We start from the raw sequence: 21,322 nt of genomic DNA on the forward strand, positions 1-21,322 counted from the left end.
TGCAGTATCTCTGAGGCTTAGAAATTAAACTCTGGGGAGAAGGAAACATTGCTGTCTAGTAATGAATAAACTGACCTTGACCGAAAGAATCCTCTGAACAAAAGGACCACACTGGAGCAATGGGAAAGGAGGCTCCACAAAAAACAACATTCATTGCTACCTTCTCAGTATTGCAGGACCATTTAAAAATATTTTGTTGTAACTTGTTTGAACAACAGTAAGTATCATACTGCATTGCAGTAAACTGTATACCTACCCATCTCAATTGTTTGGTCTCGCTAAGGTCCCATCCCCTGTGGGGCCCTGTCTAGAGGACTGGGTGTACGGACTAAGGGAGGTCCTGCTGACTGCAGCCAGCGCATGCAGCAATTCAGAACGATGTCCAGAGAAGCAGCTACTGCACAAACAGTCCAGGAAAGCCCTTTTGGGGATTACAGCAGTGTGTAACGATGTTAGAAACTGCCGAGAAGGTTATAAAACAGATTTTGACAACTGCGGGACAGAATTTCCCTGCGTACCTGGGAAGTAGGCCAATTAGTGCTACGCAGGATTTTGTTGGTTTGCAGACATAGTTACCCAAGAAGATCAGCAAGAAATAATCCAGCCCAAACCTCTCACAGACCTGGACAAAAAATTTGTCCCATTCCTTCAGCATCACAGTATAGCAACATAAAGCCCTATCCAGTATAAAAATCTACATTTTAATCATCCCCAGGCCATCTAACATTGATACTGGGTTATGGTTAAAAAATAAGAGGTTGGGAAATAAGCTCCTGGGCTACTGAGCTGGAGCAACCTGGGACGGAAATTTTTAATGCTGTTGTGAAGCCTGTTTACCTAGAGCTGAAAATTATGAAGAGTACTACTCCCTCATTCCACAGAGCTTGTACAGCAGATCAGAAGGTTTATGAACACCAGAGTGGGAAGCACTAATAAGATCCCTAACGACAGTGCTTTGAAGAGTTCTGGGGTTTGGCAACTGCAAAAACTATACCTTCTTTTCATATGATCACTGAATAGGAGCTTTGTTGCCAGCCAGGTCTCTGCTGGGATGCCGACTTATGGAGGAACTCATCTAGCCTGTCCTGCCACAGCATCTGAGGCTTGACCATATAACTTAAAATCCAAACAAATAATTACATTACTTTCCTTAAGGTTCTCCAGGGGCGATACAATAGGCGTTTGCAATGCTGATGCCTTTAAGCTATCACAACAAACTTCTTGTGCAGGCTTATACCCCTGCTGTGTTCCAAATAGCATCTGTGAAACCAGAAACAAGCGTTTACTTGTAGCGGGGACTCTAAGTGACAATGGATGACATAACCAATCCATCCAATGAAGCAGCGCTCCCAGGAATAGCATCATATGTATGTGCATTTATTGCACATGTGGCAGTCTTAATGAGGAATGCATTGCTTGTGTGCATGCTGGTTTTTGACAAACTGCTGTGAAGCATATCGTTCTCGTACGTGCTGGGGATCTGAAGTGCCAGTTGTACTTATTTTCTAAAACTTCTTGGATGATGAGCTTGCCAATCGGCATGTGGTATTTTGTGGCTGATTAATTTTATAGATTGTGCTAGGTAAGAACTCTGTGACCCGCTGAATCCAATATCAATTTTAATCAAACTCTAGTTGCTTGCTAATTTGGAGACGCAGGGTGCCACTTTATTGGTTTCTGTAGGCAGCTTGCTCTCCCTATATACAAATAGTTCAGAGGAACCTTTTAGCATACCTGTTTATTTCCAGAAGAGTGAATCAACACAAGTTTTTAACCACAAAACTCATGGTTTAGTACAAGTAATTTAAGCACAGTGCAGCTAATTGATATATACTCATATTTTTGTAACTTTCTAACATGGTAACAACTGGACTTGTAAACTGAAACATAACACAAAATCCAAGCATGAGAAAAATCAGAATTTTACTTGTCCTATAGACTGCTGACCAGGTCCTGGAGAGTCACAAACAATCCTACCCCACAGGCAGTAAATCTCGCAAAAGATGTATGAGTCTGTGCCTAACCCTACAAGGAACTGTACAATTCAATAAGGATTTGTAGGCAGTTCTGTTTCAGTATCATGCTCCACAAATAATAACCTGTAGGTTCCTGGGTCTGGTCCCTTTCTATAATCTCCATGCATCAAATCTCATCGTGTGTGTCAACAAAAGCAGCTTCTATGCCCCTGTTTGCAGTATGCTAACAGTAACTACATGAATCCAGTATATCTCTGCGAGTCATTCTCCACAGGGTGTCTGGCCTTCAAATCTTGCAATAGCTGCATGGGGAAAAAGTAGGTTTAATTCTGGTTTTAGATTCAGAATTATTCTCCCTATGTGGTCTGCACATGACAAGCCCATGGATTCTTTCAAATTCATGTTTTATCCTCTTGCGTTTGCAAGTTTGTAAAAAACTGACAAGGGTTTTGGTGGGGGGTTTTTTTTGGGGGGGGAGGTTTGTGTGTGTGTGTTTGTTTGTGTTTTAATGTTGGCTACGTTTTCCTGGATAGCATATTATATGTCAAAGACAGGGAAAATTAGTTTCTCTTATGGTTTTGTTTGTTTGTTTTTGTTACTGTTTTTAAGTTAGGCTGCCCACTGAGGACACAGACACTCTGGAGATCCTGAAGTAGAAAAGAGCAATTTCAATCCAGAGCAATGAAGACTTTTGAAAATGTGGGGACTACACAATAGTGATGTGAATAGCTTATTTTTATGGCTAAGGCAGGCTCTGCTAACCAGCTTAACTAAGCAGCTGCATGAAAAATTTGCCAGAAGCACCTTCTGGCAAATCATAGTGGGTGGGAGGTCCAGAAGGAGTGCTGACAAGCACCGATAAGCAGCAAAGTCAGTGCTGTTTCACAGACAGACACTGAACAGCTACACCTAGCATCTAGAAAACCACAGCTGCTACCTAAAGAATTATAAGAAAATGGACAAAAGGAAAAAAAAACACCTCCCACATTTGAACTACAGGCAGTTTTAGTTATTTTTCTTAACACTAGCTCTTCAACAGCAGCTTTGCAATAAAACTGAATTACTCAGAAAACCCTACCAACAGCAACAGACTTATTTCGCTGATAAGTCCTGTAGAAAGAAACAGGGAAAAGCCCTTGTGCTCATTAAAACTGACAGATACAGCTCATTAATGAGACTATACCACCTTCCACAAAATTATAATTTCCCAAATTCCATTACTGTCCTGAAACTACAGTGTATGAATTATGAATATTTTGCAGATCATGAAAATCCTTTAGACACATTATCTAATCTTCCCTGACAACTCCCGTGAGACATGTGCCTCTGTGTTTGAATTCAGTTTAAAAAAAAGTCCAAGTGATTGAACATTAATTAGCCTATTTCAGACATTTATATATGAATATATAGTTTGTGTACGTATATATCTCTCTTTATGGGAATTTCATGAGGAAGGATGATGAGGCAATGTGATATGCCAACTTTCCTTACATAGGTCCCACTTTCTGTTCACACAGATGGGCCATCTACCAGCATCTCCTTAGCATCTTCACTCAGACTGATAACAAAGATGACACCTAGCGTCAGCCTCAGGATCTGATAGCTCTTATTTTTGAGGCAACATTCTGGACCTACAGGTAGCTTCATGATGGCACAGTGGCCAATATGTTTTTAAAAGGCAATTTTAAAAAAAAAAAAAAAAAAAAAAAGCAAACCAAACACTCCTATAGGCAATGAATCATTTTGCTGTGCCAGTTGGTGCAGCAGACTGGAACCATTGGATGACTTCACCTGCTACATCATCCTTGGTACATTTGCATTACATCCTGGTGAAAACCACCTTCAGGTGAGCTACTCTCTGTCCTTTGGACTTCTGAAGTCCCTTAAACCTCATAACAAGCCCTGGGAGCCCTCAAAGATGATGAACTTTAGAATATCTTTCAAAATGGGAAACAACTGGATAGAAGCAAAACAAAACCTGTCTTTTCAACCATATTTTTTATTCCAACACATTGAGCTTCATTCTCTGCTGAACTAGAACAAGCTGTTCCTATCGATTCCCCAGCCCAGACCTTGCTAGAAGCTGCTTTTCACCTGTCACTTCCTCAGCCAGCTCAGCAGCCTGGCCCTGGGCACAAGCCAATCAGAGGACCAGAGCTGTGTTTAAATGTTACATATGCCAAGATCTTCAAATAGATGCTCTTTAGAAATACCCATAAGGGACATATTTACCTCAGGTGGATCTTTTGAGACAGCTCCTATGAAGTCACCTAGACTCTGGCGGTTTCCCAGTGGCACAGCAGGCTAACGGCTGCAGCAGGGACAGCACAGAGCTCCTCATGCAAACACACAGGTTGCGCCAGCCTGTAAGATCGACCACAGATGGTTTTACCCATTTGTACTAGGACTCCAACAAAGAGCCTCGAGCCCAGCTCTTTCAAACAGGGTCGTACTGTCTTGCCTATGTTTTTCTTCAAAAGCAGAGCTACAAAATCAAGCCATCAAGCTAATGTGTATTTTGCTGGCTGTATCTAAGCACTTGTAACACATGCATTGGCTATGATAAGCCAATTGGACCCTTTTGAGACCTAATACCATCTGTTGAAGAAATCGCTGGCAGTCCAGCAGGTAGTAGTGTTTCAGTCCCCCAGTGGGTTTCACATTTTACCACTCAGCACTCACAACTACCCTTCCCAGTGCCAGAATGGGAAAGAAAAATAAGACAAAGTTTTATTCATTACCTATTGTGAAAAGAGGCAGAAGAGACAAAGCATGCATTTGTGTATGTGTAAAGTCAGTTCTTGCATTTCCATACTCACCACACTTCTGATTTTACCTTGAAGAGATGTAGGGTTTCAGTTGCCATAGCAACCATATTAACAAATAGCAGCATAGACTTTGCACAAATGATGTGATTGTCAGGAGTTGGGGATAGTCTAACAGGTTTTTATTAGCTTTTTCCCCACCAATAAACACTTATTAGCTAACATAAACCCATCACTTTTGTTTTTTCTCATTGTATACCTCTCATTTTAGAACAGTAAAGGTTTTTGCTTAAAAGGATATCCTTATATCAAGAGCCTCTAAATTTCATATACCTTATCCTTCATGCCTGAGAAAGGCATCACATGATTGCAGCATTCTTTAAAATGCAAAAATTGATTTGCATTAATGCTTCTCTCAGTCAGCTAACTGGGGGACTATAAATACAGTTTCCTGTCTTCAGGATTATTTAGCATTTTTGCTCGGGGGGCGGGGGGGAGGGGGAAAGCAAGGCAAAAGATAATTTTCTGAGGCAGATGGAAAGGGGGAGAGAATGTTCGGTATCATCCAAAAATTAACGATTAATCTGTTGGTTTCTTTAAAATGTAAAGATTGATAAAGGCTAAATTACGCAGACTTCAACACCTGAACATTTCTATCGCATGTTTTTTGTAGTTCGTATGCATTTCTTGAATCAATAACTGATAGTCCACTGGATTAAACATTAATTTTGGCAGATTTTCATTCGAGAGAACAAAATTAATTTTTGGCTGCAGTATAACAGTAATAACAGTTTGCTCTTCTCTAGTCCCTTCCATCTTCATATTTCCTTCAAAGCACTTCAAATACCAATCAAAACTATTAATTTGAAATATGGGCACGCTTTAAGGATAAAGAAACCAAGATCCCACTTCAAAGGGACAGGAAAGGTCTGCGGCATGATCAACCATAGATCATGGTAAACATGAAAAGGTGATGAACTATTCTTAACACCCAAGCATGTGCTCAGCTTTCTAACAGCTGAGTAAGACAGATGAAGTTTTGCAAGCAATGTCATATAATAAGCAAAGAATTTATGGATCTATTGAAATATGACCACAGTGTACGTGTACAAACACTTGCTCAAAAAAAAAAAAAAAAAAAAAAAACCAAAAAAACCCCCACAAACCCAAACAACACCTTAGCTGGCTGAAGAATTATTTTAAATTCATGTCTCATCTCCTTAGCCAAAGCAGTGACTTATCTCCTGCACTAAATCTGCTTTCCATTTCATGCAGGTATTATACTAGCTCCAAAAATGGCTTTCTTCCAAACTCTTAACTAGCACCGTGTCAAAAAACTGCTCAACGGAACTGCACTCTCATGACACCTGGCAGCCAACATTTCAGATCATTACAATTACACATTTCTACTCCACTGTCCATTCCTACCTGAGGAAGATACTAGAGTTTTGAAAAAAAATTGTACAGAAGTTTCTTACAGTAGGCAAATTAAATTAAGACTCGTTTTTCCTTATTCTGTATCAAATATATGTACTTTCCATTTAGCTAAAATGGACTACTATTGTCTAAAAAGAGGGTAAGGCACCGCTTTTTCCACCTACAATCTCTTTTTACTTCTGCAATAAATAGTGTTTCCACTGGGCATATTTCATCTATATCTGCTTGGTTTGATAAAGCTAACAATTCATAGATAAACTTGCGTTTAGCTATTTAAGTCCATTCCTCTCCTTATCCATAAATACTGCAAAACCAAGTTGAAAAGATGCTGCTAGGAAAACTTATTTTTAAGTATTTTCTCCTTCTGTCCTCTATTAGCTTCCCAAGTCTCTGTAAAGGATGAAGAACTTTAGTTTTAACGTTTTGACAATTTTAGCAGCAAATATTTGTTGCCAGCAAATAGCAAATGTGCCACCAGGGCAAATTTCCTTTCCTTCTTTCTTTGCAAGCGATATCACCTTACTACGATAAGCAGCTCTTTATACCTCTCATATGTCAGTGGCAGGTAGCACCTTGGACAGCCTGCCCCAGCCAACCAGGCTCTGCACTTATTTCCATAGGGAGTTCTCTGCCAATATATTCTCATTATGCCTAAGACATTTATAGAACAGCTTCCATTTTAAAAATAGCTCACAAACCTAATATACCATAGAGTGGATTCAATTCACCTACCCGAGGCAGACCACATAGCAGTTTGACAACTCTCAACAGTACCAGAGTCTACATTTTCAGGATTGCTTTGAAGGAAAAAATGTGTCCGCCTAACACTTCAGGGAGAATTTAGATAGATATATACTATGCTATAACTGCAAAGTATGGCATGATATTCAGACTCTAGGATTAAAAACCACCAAGGGTGTAAAAACTACCAAATGATCTTGAATGTCCATCAGCTTATCCTGTATTGATTTTACATCTTATTAAGAATAGATTTCACAGACTAGCATTTTTCACCAGCATTTGACCATTTTTAAAATTTTTCCTTAAAGAAATTGTCAGTTTTCCTAAGACATTTAATTGGGAAAGGCTGAGCTTTCTCCAGTCAAGAATGAGCATTGTGATTTAAACCAGAAGAGGCTCTGCAATATTTAGTAGCCCAGGGTATCTGTGTGGGATAGGCAAGTCCCTATTTCAAAACTCTAAGAACTATTTTTTGAAACTGCATTTCCTGTTTTCAGGAAAGTTCTCTTTATAATAGGGCAGGTGAGATGTTTATTGCCAATGCCTGTCTGCTGCATGGTTCCAGTTTAACAGTGGTGTGCACTAGTCAATGTTTTCTCTGGGTTTCCTGGGATGACTTCTAGACACTACGCAAGTTGGTTTGGAGAAAGGCTGAGATAATTTTGGGGTGGTAGCTGAAGGTTTTCCCCTCTGTTTACTTTAGTCATATTAGAATTGTAAGGCAAACATGTAAAATAAAAGCTTACAAGGGTAGGGAGGCCAGACACATTCAACATATGCAAGAATAATTACTTTGTGCAGCTGATTCTTACATACTTGCCTGGTCTTGTGCAGAAGACCTGATGCTGGAGTCGCAAGCAAGACCTAAACATTCAGATTTCCAAAATTCAAACAGATTATCATACATGGAGTAACTCAGGTCCCTTGGCAAGTAGAACATCAAGCTAAACCACAAGAGGACCAAGAGTCAGGTCTGACAAAATGTTATTCTTTAGATGTCTCATCCTCTGTCAGTACCACATGATGTAATGCTATGCAGAAATACCCAAACTAATCTCACCATACCAGCCAGTAAAGTAACAGACCTGCCTTAATGTACTCTGCCATCCAGGTTCATTAATCCTTTTCAGAAGCACCTTGCCAAAATGGCAAAGTGCGTATAGGCATTTTTGCATGACACTATATTATGTCCTGAAAATTTAGAGCAGTAGGCAGTTTTGGCAGATTTGGGGTTTTAATAAAATAAAATAATAAAAAAAGGCTCTTTGACTTTTGTGACTAATTACTAACTGCCTGCCCACTGTGTCAAATCACATTCTATATGAGAATTCAGTTACTATAAAAATTGTGGGTGTTTTTTTTTTTTTAATTAAGAAATACTGTTTTGGTAATTAAGTAAAAGTGCACATGTGGCATGTTCAAGGAATTTTTATTGTGCTTGAGAAAGATGCCAGGCTAATACAGCCATGGAAATTGAACCACTCCATTAAAGCAGAGACGAGTACAGCATGGGTAGTAGCAGTGCAAGCTGCCTCCACAGCTCTGACAGCCAAATGACATCAATCACAGCCACGAGGGGACAGATTTAAGCATAAGGGTAACACTGCACATCTACACCCATCCAAACCTTGGCCTTACTGAATGACTGTCAGGGAGCGCCAGCTGCATAGTGTGGGCAGCTGCCCACGAGCCATCAGCCAGACCCATCAGTTTATTGAACACAAAGAGCCAAACAGCTGTCAGATAGTAACAAAATTTTTGTCATAATAACCAGAGGAAAAAAAGATTCTTTATGCCATTACTAATCTTGTGAGCCACCCTTTTGTTTCATTATTTTAGTAGACATCCCTAAGAGATATCCTGGTCTCCAGTTTCATACTTTCTGGATTTCAGTCATGATACATATGTGGAAAGCAGCATGTTACTGACTCATGCATAGCCCTAACCTTTACCGCTATAGTCTGCTGCCGGGAATGTTTAAAAGACATTACCCCATTTGAATATTGCTCCTGCCTGATTTACACTATCCTTAATTTCCATGCTATGAGAAAGGAAATCATCATCCTTATTGCATGACTTCCTGCTATCTCAACATGCACAGGATACAAGACATTTTGAAGAGGACAGCAGTAATATGAAAAGAGAGAGAAAAAAAGAGATACTAAATTCTTTGTCGTACTAACTCATTTTTCGTACAACAGGTGTTTCTTTGACGATTCCTTTCTGAGGCTTTTAAACACTGATTTTAAGACCCTTACTGGAAGCCATGAAATAGCGCAGTAATATAGGAAGATTCAGAAGTGGAAGTCAAAAGAAGAGGCAGCTACACCACTCCACCAGTCTCAGTCTCTCTCACAGAGGCAAAATTCTGCTGAGAGTTATGCCCTGAAAAACATTGATGCTCATCAGCAAGAAGCAGCCTGAATATGGGGCGGGGGATGACTGTTTCCCTCATTTGTGTGGAAACACAGCAAAACATAAATGTCCTCCCTACCAGTTAACGCTGTTTTTGTCTAGAGCTTGTTTGCCTTACTATTAGGCAAAGTTCATCACAAGCTTGGGGTAGGTTCACCAGGTAGCACAAAAGTAAATAACAATAACTGCCCAAGAGAAAACATGCCCGAGCCAGGCCTGACATTCACACAAATGCTGCTCTTTAAGCTAAAATTGAGCATCACTGCACAAGCATCAATGTAACCAAGGAGCCACTGGTCAGAAAGCAAGACAATGCAGGTAGAAGAGCAGTCTAGAAATTATTGCAACACCTTTGTTCAGGCTGCAATGGTTTGGGGGTTTTGTAGTGCCTGCATAGTGCCAGATACTCCAAAAAAGATTTAAAGAGGGAAGCGTAAGGCAGTAAAGGTGACTTTTAAAAACTAGTGCTCACTAGAAGTGACAAACAGTAGCAGAGTCTCAACACAGGAGAGAGGTGCAACAGCTATAATCTAGGGGTTGGTCAGAATAGCCCTGATTGCTGTTGTTGGTGGTTTTTTTTCAATCTGGAGAAGAACAAACAATATTAAGATAAGGAATATTCCTTGAGAAGGTTAGTAAGAGGATGGAGCCTGGCTTTTTTACAGTGTACTCAATGGGAGTCAATGAGTGTAAGTTGAAAAAAACACCAAGTAGGTTAAGACTGGATAGAAACACAGTTTTTTTTCATGAAGACAGCCAAGCAGTGGAAAAGGTTGCCCAGGGACTTTTTGCCATCTCCATCCTTGGAGGTTTTCAAGGCCAGGCCAGATAAAGCTCTGAGCAACCTGGTTTGATTTCATAGCTGACCCTGTGTTGAGCAGGAGGTTGAACTAGAGACCTTCTGAGGTTCCTTTCAATGTGATTTAAGCTATGATCCTAGCACCTACCCCAAACAACCCAGAGATATTTATAGGAAAACTTTCCATGTATAGGAAAGATCAACCAATAATTCAGTCAAAGCGGAAAAGGTGTGTTTAAAAGGGAGAGGAAAGCTTTACATGTAACTCTTTCAGGTGCATATGGAGACATTCTAACTTTGCTTTTGCAAGTATAAAGGTTTCTGTCTGGATAAGAAATGCCACCATACTTGTGAAGAAAAAAAAAATTACAATACTCTTTCATCAAAATTGTCCTAGTACAATAACCTCCTTACAAAGTATGGTATTTATGATGGATTTACTACCAAGACTTTTTTACTTCTTTCTCAAGAAACAATGATTTATTTTAATTATTTATTTCAGATAAAATTGACAAGTTTGAAGACTAAACTAAATGAACACTAGAAGTCTTTGCTTTATGTCAGCAAGGACCAAAAACTAGGAAAACTGCCCTTTTCACTCCTCAAAATTTTAGTAACTCTTCTCTGTCCTTGCAATATTCACTGGTTCTTGTCTTCACTTTCTCTTACTCTTTTCATCTTTCTCACTCAGTGGGTAAAAGGCAAGTTGCACATTGTTGTCCTGTGATTCATCTTGAATGCAAAACAACCCTTTTAGTATGACATGTGGTGTTAATCACCGTCTTCCTCTCACTTGATGTCATAGTTGGCAATTTTCTAGCATCTTCACTGGGTGGCCATGTGTCCATCATTTCTCATTTCTTCATTGCATTCAAGTGTGGGTAGCAAATGTAACTAACTGATTTAAAGAGATTTTTTTTTAAAAAAAGCATACTCAGAATCTGTCTCGTTTTTAGACAGTGTTAGATATCAGAGAGATTAACCTACTCTCAATCCCACGGGATATAAATCAATGCATCTTTTAGTACGGGGAGGTTTTTAGTATGTTTTTCTATATCCATGTCACTGTAGTCCTCTCAGCTATTTGTTTATATAACGGGAAAGCCAAGTAGAGTTTTCCACCCCCTGCCAATAAGCTGATTGTTCTTTGGCTCAAGCTGTTCAATATATTCCAGACTAGAGCAGGGAAGTTATTTGTCCTCAACAGTTTGGCAGCATTCTGCTATTTTAAACAGATGCTGTGGTTTACACCCCATTTCCCCATTCGTAACTCCTTATCACTGGTGGACTTACAGATCTTTGTACATTAGCTCTTCCTGGACCCTGGAGGTCAAGCTGCACATCAAAATATTTCATTCTTTCCTCCTCTGTGTTTGTGTTGCGTGCTAATTCTATTAGAAAACTTTGTTTAGCTCAAATTGCAGTATTAAGATCTGCGTGTGGTTTATGGAGTAGGTCCTTCTGAGCCCCTAAGGTTTCACAGATAATACTACTACTAAATTCCTTGTACGGTATCAGTTCTGTAAAGCATTAGTTCTCACCAGGAAGCAAACTCAATGAGAACTGTGAAAACTGCAAACAAGTAACAGGAATATATAATGAATTTGCAAAGGAAATTCTCACTTTCACCAAGTTGTTTAGTTCTTGGGCAACTGTCTGTGAAAATTAACAGTTCAAAATTTCCCCTTGTAATCCTACAGCTAATATGTATCAGCCTCTCTGTAGCACCAAGGTAAATGCAATATATTTTATGACTTCATAAATATTTTCCTAAAATAAATCCCAAATTCTAGAAGCCTATGCTTAGATATTACCTATATGCCACTCATTCACTCATTCTTCAATGACACAATTTCTCAGCAACCTAGCTCACTGCACCCTCCACACCTACATCATGCATTTTAATCAATTTACGCACCGTTTGCTCAGAATAAATAAAAAATAAAATAGATACCCCATAGTAGAACATTTTAGCCTAGAAAGTGATAATTATACTAAACACAGGACAATATGAACATGTAAAAGATGTGCATAAACACTAACGCACACCTACTGCAGTAAAATATCTAGCATTAAACACAATGAGAAAGGATGGTTTCATTAATCAGGGTTAGGTTAGAATCCCAGTTGATACAAAGTTATCTCTTCTATAGAAGTTAACATGGGAAATTCAGAGTGTGGATATTGTTGATAATGAAGGATCAGAGCAAGGACACTGGGGAGTACAGTAAGAAAAACCAAGGCAATAATAAGTGATGGCATAACAACAGATAGAAGAAAGAATAAAAATATAAGCATTATATGAACAGCATAAAAAGCATGTACTTGACCTTACTGAAAGATCCAATAACTTCTAATGAAATAGCTCTACTTAAATGATAAGTATGATTCTGCAGAGAACCCCTTTCAAACATGTAGTGATAATTTCTTGCAGTACAATCCCTAGTAATAAATCTTTTGATCTTAGCAACAAAAGACACAAATGAAAGAGTAGTCTCAGAAAAACATGGATTTTTTTTTTCCATGCTTTCACACTAAATCTACTCAGACAAACAAATTACAGAAGGTCAACGTGCAAAGGGAAGAATAATTTAGGTCAAAAGGTTTATTTATAATATCCAATGAAAATTCTACCATCACAAGTAACAGAAAAATATTCCCCATTCTGGAAATGTAATTGCATGCAATGGCACCCAGATAAATGTTATAGTAAGAACCCAGATAATTATCAAGTAGATACAGAACTGATGATGAATGAAGCAAAATTTTAACAGACAAGTAGCTAGTCACTTCAGAATCAAACACCACATTTAAGGAAATAAAATGGTTGCCAGCAAAATGTCTTGGTTTGAAGCAGAAATATAAGTTGTGCATTGAGGCTACTGGACTCACATGGAACTGCCAAATCTGTGTGTGCGATTGATTCATTTGGTAGGTGGCATCGAAAAAATATGTAGCGCTAATGTTGTCCACGCCTATATGAACTGACAGCTTGCAAGAGGGAAGTAAGCCAAAAGGGCAGGGCAGAATGTAACATTATTGGCATTGACATAACCTTGGATCACATATTTTATGTATAAACAAGCACCTCTGCTATGACAGCAGTTTTACAAGCATTAAATAAATCATGAAAAGCAAAAAAAAAAATATTTCTCCAAATATTTTTGGAACCAGTGGAAGGTAGAGAATATCTTTTATATAAGGAAAACTAAGTAGACCTAAGATTGCACCATGTGGTTTAGAGATATACGATATGACCAAGGGACTTTTTACAGGAGTCTATAAAACCATGAGCAACAGGAAGAATAAAGTCATTAGTGTTGTTCTCTATGTGAAAATACAAGTAGAGTTTATCAGTGCAACATTATTAGGTAGCGGGTTAAAAACAAACAAACAGAGGTATTTCATTTAACGTATCTAGACTTTGAAATTCACTGACACAAGATGTGGCACTTGGGAGGGAAAGGGATTTTGAATTGGCTGACCACACTTTGAACACTTGTCACCACCCTCCATCCTGGCTTTAGAGAACAAATGAAAAAAATTATTTGTAAAAGGGGATGCAAAACCCCAGTTACTTTTACAGAAATAATTTATTTTTGAGGTCACATCCACCATTTTTATTGTTCAGCTGTGTGCCACATAAGATAGAAAGATATGGATTAGAGCCTAGTATTTCCCTCCTGTGTTCACACAATCCAGAAGCATTATTTCCAAGGCATACAAGATCTTAAACCACGAAATTTTCTAAGAAATGTTCATTCATTGAAGCTGTATTAACTTTGTGGCAAAAGTGGTTTTCTGAACACATAACCCTGCTGTCCCACAGGCACACTGGAAAACTTTTCCTCAGGACATGTTTCTGACATCCAACATCCCTGTATTGCACAGTTGTGCAAAGTAATTGGATCCTTCACACACACAAATCTATAAGCTCTGTGGCAAAGAAACAAACATAAACACATAACATGAGTAACTTAACTGCAGAAGGTTGCAAATTCAAAGCTGGAATTAGCAATCTGTTCCAGGTTTCAAACATTAACATCTTATAACAGCAATTTGCTATAAAGTACTACTATACTTTTTCAAAATGCAAACCATGTGTGTAGTAATGCCTTGGTTATTTCCTACTATTGCTTGGAAATTTCATAAATATGATCTGTGTTCTAAGATCTGTTTTTCTTTTGCTGTGCAGGATTTTTCTCCCACTGCTAGTTTTTCACTAGTGATAAACTGTGCATTTTCATTTTAAAAAAATATGTGGCATTTACTTGCCCGTTGTTTTTAATCATCCAGTGTACATTCTAGAACAGGACACCATCTTAAATTAGTAATTGGAAGAAAATATAATGAAAAGGTGCAAATGGAATCATACAAAAATTTCCTATTAAAAAGTACAAATTATGTTTCTACAAACAACTTCTCAATTGGTATCTTTTTTCATGAAAGCCTGGCAGACCACGTTTCTCTAATGACTCCCATCTGTGCTCTTCTCATGGCTTAACCCCAGTCGGCAGCGAAGTACCACGCAGCCGCGTGCTTACTCCAAGCCCCCCAGCAGGATGTGGGGGAAGAGAATCAAAAGGGTCAAAGTGAGAAAACTTGTCGGTTGAGACAGGAATGGTTTAATAATTGAAATAGAATAGAATATAATTTATAATTATTGTAATTAAACAGAGAGAGAGAAGGAAAACCCTAGACAGACAAGTGATACTAATGAAAACAGTTGCTCACCGCCCACCAACTGATGCCCAGCCAGTCCCTGAGCAGTGGCCCCTCACCCAGCCTTCCCCCTAATTTTGTAGCTGAGCATGAGGCCAGAGGGTATGGGACATCCCCTGGGTCAGCGGGGGTCAGCTGTCCCGGCCGTGTCCCCTCCCAGCTCCTGGTGCCCCCCAGCCCCTCGCTGGTGGGGCGGTGAGAGGAGCAGAAAGGGCCTCGGCTCCGGGCAGGCTCTGCGCAGCAGTAACCAAACAGCCCTGCGCTGTCAGCCCTGTTCCAGCACAAATTAACTCTACCCCAGTGAAAGCCGGCACAGCTCTCATCTATAAGTTCCTGACTGATATCATTACAATATAGGGTAATTTTCTATCAAATGCATTACTTAGACTTTGAAACCTAACCCATCAATGCACACGGTTTCTCAGAGCACTGCCCACGGAAGAGGAAGAGTCTTCCATGAACTAAAACCAGGTGAAAAACTTATTTGCGTATTCCTCTAGTCTGCAAGCAAAATCTATTGAATTAATGACAGAAATTTCATTTATCCTCAGAATAGTCCATTTTTCATACAGTTTCATTATTCACCTAAGTCTGGGAATAGCATTTGACAACTAAGCTTTTAGGTATTGGTTTCAAAATTATTATTTTTTCTGTTGGCTGCTGGGTAACTTCTTGTGGCAATCTTTGACATTATCCAGCCGGCTCTATTTGCAAATCATTAAAATTGATAGCTGTTGTTTTCCACCAAAAATGAAGTTGCTCAAAAGTAGGAAACCAAGTTAAAGACCTGATTCAGCTTGCTTTGCCACTGTCCTTGTGGGCAGCCAAAAAGAGGTATGGCATCATTAAACAAGTCCACCCAAAGAGCGTCAGAGGAAAAAAATTTGCACTCAACTAACAGCAGACATGACTGCACCATAGAGAACCTTCTCATTTGCAGCTTTCATTTTGCTGCTTTGTGTAACAGAGATAGGATAAAACTGAGTTGTGGCCATCCACCTCCTTGTGCTGGCCCTGTGAGCAGCTGTAGCTAACAGACAGAACAAGCAATGACAAAGGACAAAGAAAGTGTACATGGCCAGCCCAAGAGAAGACCTTGGAGAGAACACACCCCCCCTACAATCTCTTCTTTTATTTCCCCTCAAAAAAGGAAAAATACAAATTCTTCTGCTGAACTTTTTTTAAAAAAATATTTTGATTTGTGATAGAACTGATCTATAAAGCCCAGAATATTTCAGATTTGTTAGCAGGTAGGGTTTTATCTTAGGCAATGCTTAATAATAAAGGCAGCGTCTTTGCACAGACACTAAACTGCTATTGGAAAGAACATAACATACAGATGAAGATGCACAAGTAGTCCTTTGACAGAGAGGTGTTACACCCAGCTTTTCTCCAAATGTTCCAGTATTGACTAATGAAGAGTAACCTGATGCCAGAGCACTGCCAGCTTTTCATTACTGCTATTTTAATGACTTTCCATGGAAGCATTATCTCCTATTTTATAGCTGTCAAATGTATTATGAAAATAAGTAAAAATCTTTTTCATACATGTTGAGCTCTGCATTTCAATGCTGGCAGTGTGTTCCAACACAATATATTTGACAAGAAATTATTTCCTTTATGTTTATCAGGGGGGTCATTCATATAATACTGCATTAAAAATGCATCTGCATACTGTTAATTGTACATGGAAAAATAAGTAGAAAAGATACATTTACAGAGAAGTAGTAAATTTATATTTTTAAATCCAAAACCAAAGGGCCTACAATAGATTTTGTATGCCCAAGGCTTCACACCTGCATATTTGCTGTTCCAAAAAATACCAACAGGTGTTATTTATGATGTCAGAAAAGGCTGCATGAATCCAGGACTCTTAAAACTACCAGTAACACTTGAATTTCATCACAATTAAATTCAGCAAAATGAATTGTGCATCATGTTTCCAGCAATGCGTGCTGTCCCAAAAAAAGCCAACCTACAAGGGTTTTATACTTTTATACAGTTCCCTAATTTACCTGCTTCTGCCTGCAACTATACCACAGTGCGCTTTCATCCTGTCACACTTTTAACATAGCTAGGGTAAAATTGCCTTGGCATTAAGTAAGAAGCAGAAAGCCACTTCCCATATTCAAGGAGATTGTAATTTGAGAGGATAATGAATCAATAATATGGTGTCTCCTGGTTATCAGAGTCCCTGAACATTTTCACAAGTGTAGGTCAGGAGCCTCAGATCAGACAGTGTCCTGGTTAGACTGCAGTTTGTTTACCTCTATCCTTTCTCTTACCCAGTTTTGTCTAAATTGGATACTTCCCCAAGTAAAGCCACACTTGGTTTTTAAGCTGCTTCCCAACCTATGTCAAGCCCTGTAATTTCCCAGCAGTGCTTACACCAACCAGTACTCCACCAGAAACAGCAATATTGGGAATGCTGACCGATGAAGAACACCACACGGCTGCAGATGCTCGTAACTACCAAGTTGTCTAACCCACCTCACAGTAAGGCCACATGCCATGGTGATTAAAAGCTGGATACCATCCACAGACTAGTGTATAGCGCACTCCTAAAATTCTCCAATATGTAGAGAAACGCTAATTTTATTTAATAAATGGTTTTAGGAAAATAGATTTAAGGAAAGTTACAGCAACAGACACAAATATAAACTAGGACGTGCGTTAGCAGAGAGAAGTATCTATGGGTCACATCCCCAGACACACATATTGCTGGTCTAGTTAATATTTAGATATTCCCTAACTGCAGTGCACCATAACATTCATGAAGGTGCATTTATTTTCATTCATCTTTTACTCACTGCATTCCAACTTTTCCAATTTTTCTGTACCATTGCCAGTAAGAATGCTGAAAAAAAATTACAGCCACAAGTACAAACATTTATGCTTCATTACACAAACGTTTGTGCTAAACCAACCTCAAAGGGGTATGTCCTTTACCAAAGCAACCTCATTTAAAATTCTAAATGTGTATTCAAAGGAAATACTTCTCTAATATTTCTCCCTTAGCTCTAGGAACACAGAAGATAGATTATATACAACTTTCAGTCAAGCATTTTTATGACCATCAAATTAAAAGAAAAATATTTTAAACTGGAAGAGTCCATACAGCAGCACACAGTGCTGACAAGATGGCAATATACTAGCCAAACATTTTTTTTTTTCTTCTTACAAAAGTCAAGGCATATCTTCCCTCCATGCTGTATAGAAAATATTACCCTTATTGATTATCAGGACATCTCCTTGAAGATCAAAATTACTAAAAGTTTCTTCACTACAGAACATTTTTATCTTCAACACCCTCAATAGATATCATCAAAAGGGATGCACTTACAAAGAGAGACAACATTTTCTTTCTCTTTAAAAACATGGAACATACAGGCAATCTACAGAGAGTAATTGCATTTAACGTAATTAGCTAACTGTGCACATCCTTCACTATGCATCAACATTAAATCTAGGCTTTTAATGACATTCTAGGTTATGTGTTTGGACACATTCATAGCAAAGGACAAATGACCATAATTATTGTTTTTGAATTTGCTGCTCATTTCACCTCTATGCGTTGCATAAGGATTATAATGTAGCAAATTCAAAGGAAGAGGAATCTTCAGAAAAAACAATGAACAAATCTTTAACGCAGCGGAAGGCTTTCTTCAGTAGAGCAACTAGTATGCCTCTGGGGATGAAATGCCCCACTAGAAAAAGTAAGTTCATCTTAATTAGTAGATCGATGAGCATAATTATATTCTATTATGAAAAAGGACAAACTTATAAAGTACAAGTCGGCTTGACCCGTTAAAGCATAGTTGAGAACCCTGAGTCCATTAAATTAGCTGGGAGATCTAGGAATCGTTCCCCACGAAATTTTTAGTACTTACAACTGCCAAGTAGAAATCATCTCTCTCAGGGTACTCTGGACACTTCCGCACACAAAAATAATAATGCAACCATCATATGCCTATGCATGACCCCATATATAAATGGAGTCCCAAGGTCACAACCATCCAATTATCACCTGTTATCTCAGTCAGTAACTGGATGTTGATCTCTCATACTGATTTCTATTGAAATATGAAGTGACCCTTCAAAACAGAAAGCTGTTTGTTCAAGGAAACATAAGACAAGAGGAAAAGGGTAAAAACGAAGTTCATAGGACCTATATTCAAGTTTTCCTTGCAAGATCTGGGAGGTCCTCTTGTTCCAAGTACCTAACATAATTGGGCGCAGATGAAATGTCGGTCCAGAAGCCTTTGTCTTACCTTGATTTAATCAGTGTGCATTCCTCTGAGTTCACAGGCAACGTTTAATTCTTTTCAAAGTTCCTTTGCCTGTTCTGGGAATTTGGAGCCTGACCAATCTGATTAGTTCATCAATAAAGGTATAGAGGACAAAAGTACACTTCTACAAGAGTTTGCTGTTCATTCAGCACCTTCAATTATGTTACAATCATTGTCACATTCATGCAGGTCTCCTTCAGGACTGAATTAACGCTTTTACTTCTGTAGCAGAAAGTGTGCGTATGTGTGTATGTGAACAACCAAAACCAACAATAACAGCAAAAAACAACCCAGACACACACCAGTAATATTAATTAGAAAAAAGCATTACATCTACCACTATGGCAACAAGCTTCTTAGAGCAAAGAAGAATGGTCAAGGATGAATGAGTATTGTAGTGCCAGTTTTCTAAAGATGGAAACAGCTCATCAGAGTCACACACTGAGGTTCTGGGCCTCTCAAGTCAACACCCTGCTGCCACCATAGGGACTATGTGGCTATGATTCAGGGACAAGGCAAACAACATAAGCATGCAGAAGATAACTGCAGTTATGGTATGGGCCGCTCAGCTTATCCTGATAACAGAAACCCAATAATTGTCTTATACACACTTGCCTGCACAGAAAATTATATTTTCCTCAATAGACAGGGAGATCTATTAATGAGAATATTAACTAAATACCAAAATATTTAATTTCCCTTTGAACTAAAAGTCTGATTTAATCATTTACTAAAGGGCATAAATCTGCCTAAAGAGAACAAAATGACAGAGCATCAACTTTTCAATGTTAACACTGAAACCTGGCTATGCAAGATTCACAGTATAATCTAAAACTGCAGTAATAAAGAAGGGTCTTCTGTGCTTTTCAGATCAGAATCCACATATGCAGATGAGATCATGCTAGCTTTATGGTTTGTGGCAAAAGCATGACAGTAACCAAGACAACAGCACAAATGCTCACTGCAAATTCCTCTTGTTAGAGTATATAGAACATGGTGACCAGCCTGTTCTTTCCTCCAGATAAAGCCTAGTCATCTGTATTAGCACAAGGTCTCCTTAAGACTAAAGCTTGTCTCAGCTAATTAACTCTTGCATTTACCATGCCCAGTTTCAACCAACTAGTGCATGATTAGGAGTTCAGATTGGGGCACAAAGAATCTGTAAGTTGTACCACAACACTCAACAGAAGCAAATCTTAACAAATTCCCGGTGACAAACTGCACAGGGTAGAAATATTTGTGCACGGATGGGCCCTTACAAGTATATTGACCGACTTACTGTCAATACTCTCCTGCTGCACTATAGTCACTATATTGTATTCAACAGAGCTCTTAAGCATACATGTTATTCCCCTTTATTTTTGTTAGATCTAAACACATAGTTAAGTCCTCCAAGTTTGTAGGGTAGCATTGCATTCAAAATCAGATGCCTTCTTTATAGGGAAGGATGAAACAACTCTTTCATGTTAACCAGTCTTGAGCTTTTAACAGCTCCAGCACAACCTGAATGCATTTCTGAACTTTGAAATAGGTTCCATTAAATCTCAGTGCACTTCTGCTCTTATTGCTTTCTAGTCAGTTGAATGCTTATCTGTACAAAACCTTATGAGTTATGTTCATCATTACTTTCAGGTTCACAGCTGCTCTAGCTTCCCTGACAGCATCAGAATGACCTCATTCTTCACATTCATTTGTTCTTCTCATAAATAAATTTCTCAGGTCACGTAAGTTCATTTCAAAGAGGTGTCTTCTCTTGCTAAGCACCATAACACGTCAGTATCCAGATGTCTGATGGTCTTCAGCTACCTAATTCATTGTGAGCTGTCTCAGCATGCACCTTTCCTTTGCGCTTACCCCACAGGGTTAATCCAAAGCCTACTGAAGCCAAAGGGCTTTAAGAGAGCCTTTTTTCCTTTCCAGCATCCTTTAGATGGGCTGGATTTTCTAACCTGCCCTTTTTGATACAAAAAATTACATTCAAGTAAACATGTTTCGGTCTGTTTTAGTGACCAGTCTTTATCAAATGCAAACATATTCTTCAGTCTGAAAACATAGGTACCCTTCTGGGGCAACCATTAAAATAATTCTACTAATTGTTTTAAAATACTGTTGCTATTATCTTTTGTTTAATAAACATCACAGGAAACTTATTTCAGCAGAAATGCTACAAAATCCACC

The 21,322-nt window shown here is 38.7% G+C and overlaps 1 long non-coding RNA gene across 1 annotated transcript in view; it reads right to left on the reverse strand.

Moving 5' to 3' along the window:
• LOC114018188 (uncharacterized) overlaps positions 1 to 18,804 on the reverse strand; it is a 105,171-nt gene extending 86,367 nt beyond the window's left edge. The window contains exon 1 of the long non-coding RNA XR_008734031.1: positions 18,746 to 18,804. This is a non-coding gene — a long non-coding RNA (uncharacterized LOC114018188). The remainder of the gene's footprint in view (positions 1 to 18,745) is intronic.
• Between the last annotated feature and the right edge of the window lie 2,518 nt (positions 18,805 to 21,322).

This window comes from Falco cherrug, chromosome 9 (assembly GCF_023634085.1).
Source record: "Falco cherrug isolate bFalChe1 chromosome 9, bFalChe1.pri, whole genome shotgun sequence".
Lineage (NCBI taxonomy): Eukaryota > Metazoa > Chordata > Aves > Falconiformes > Falconidae > Falco > Falco cherrug.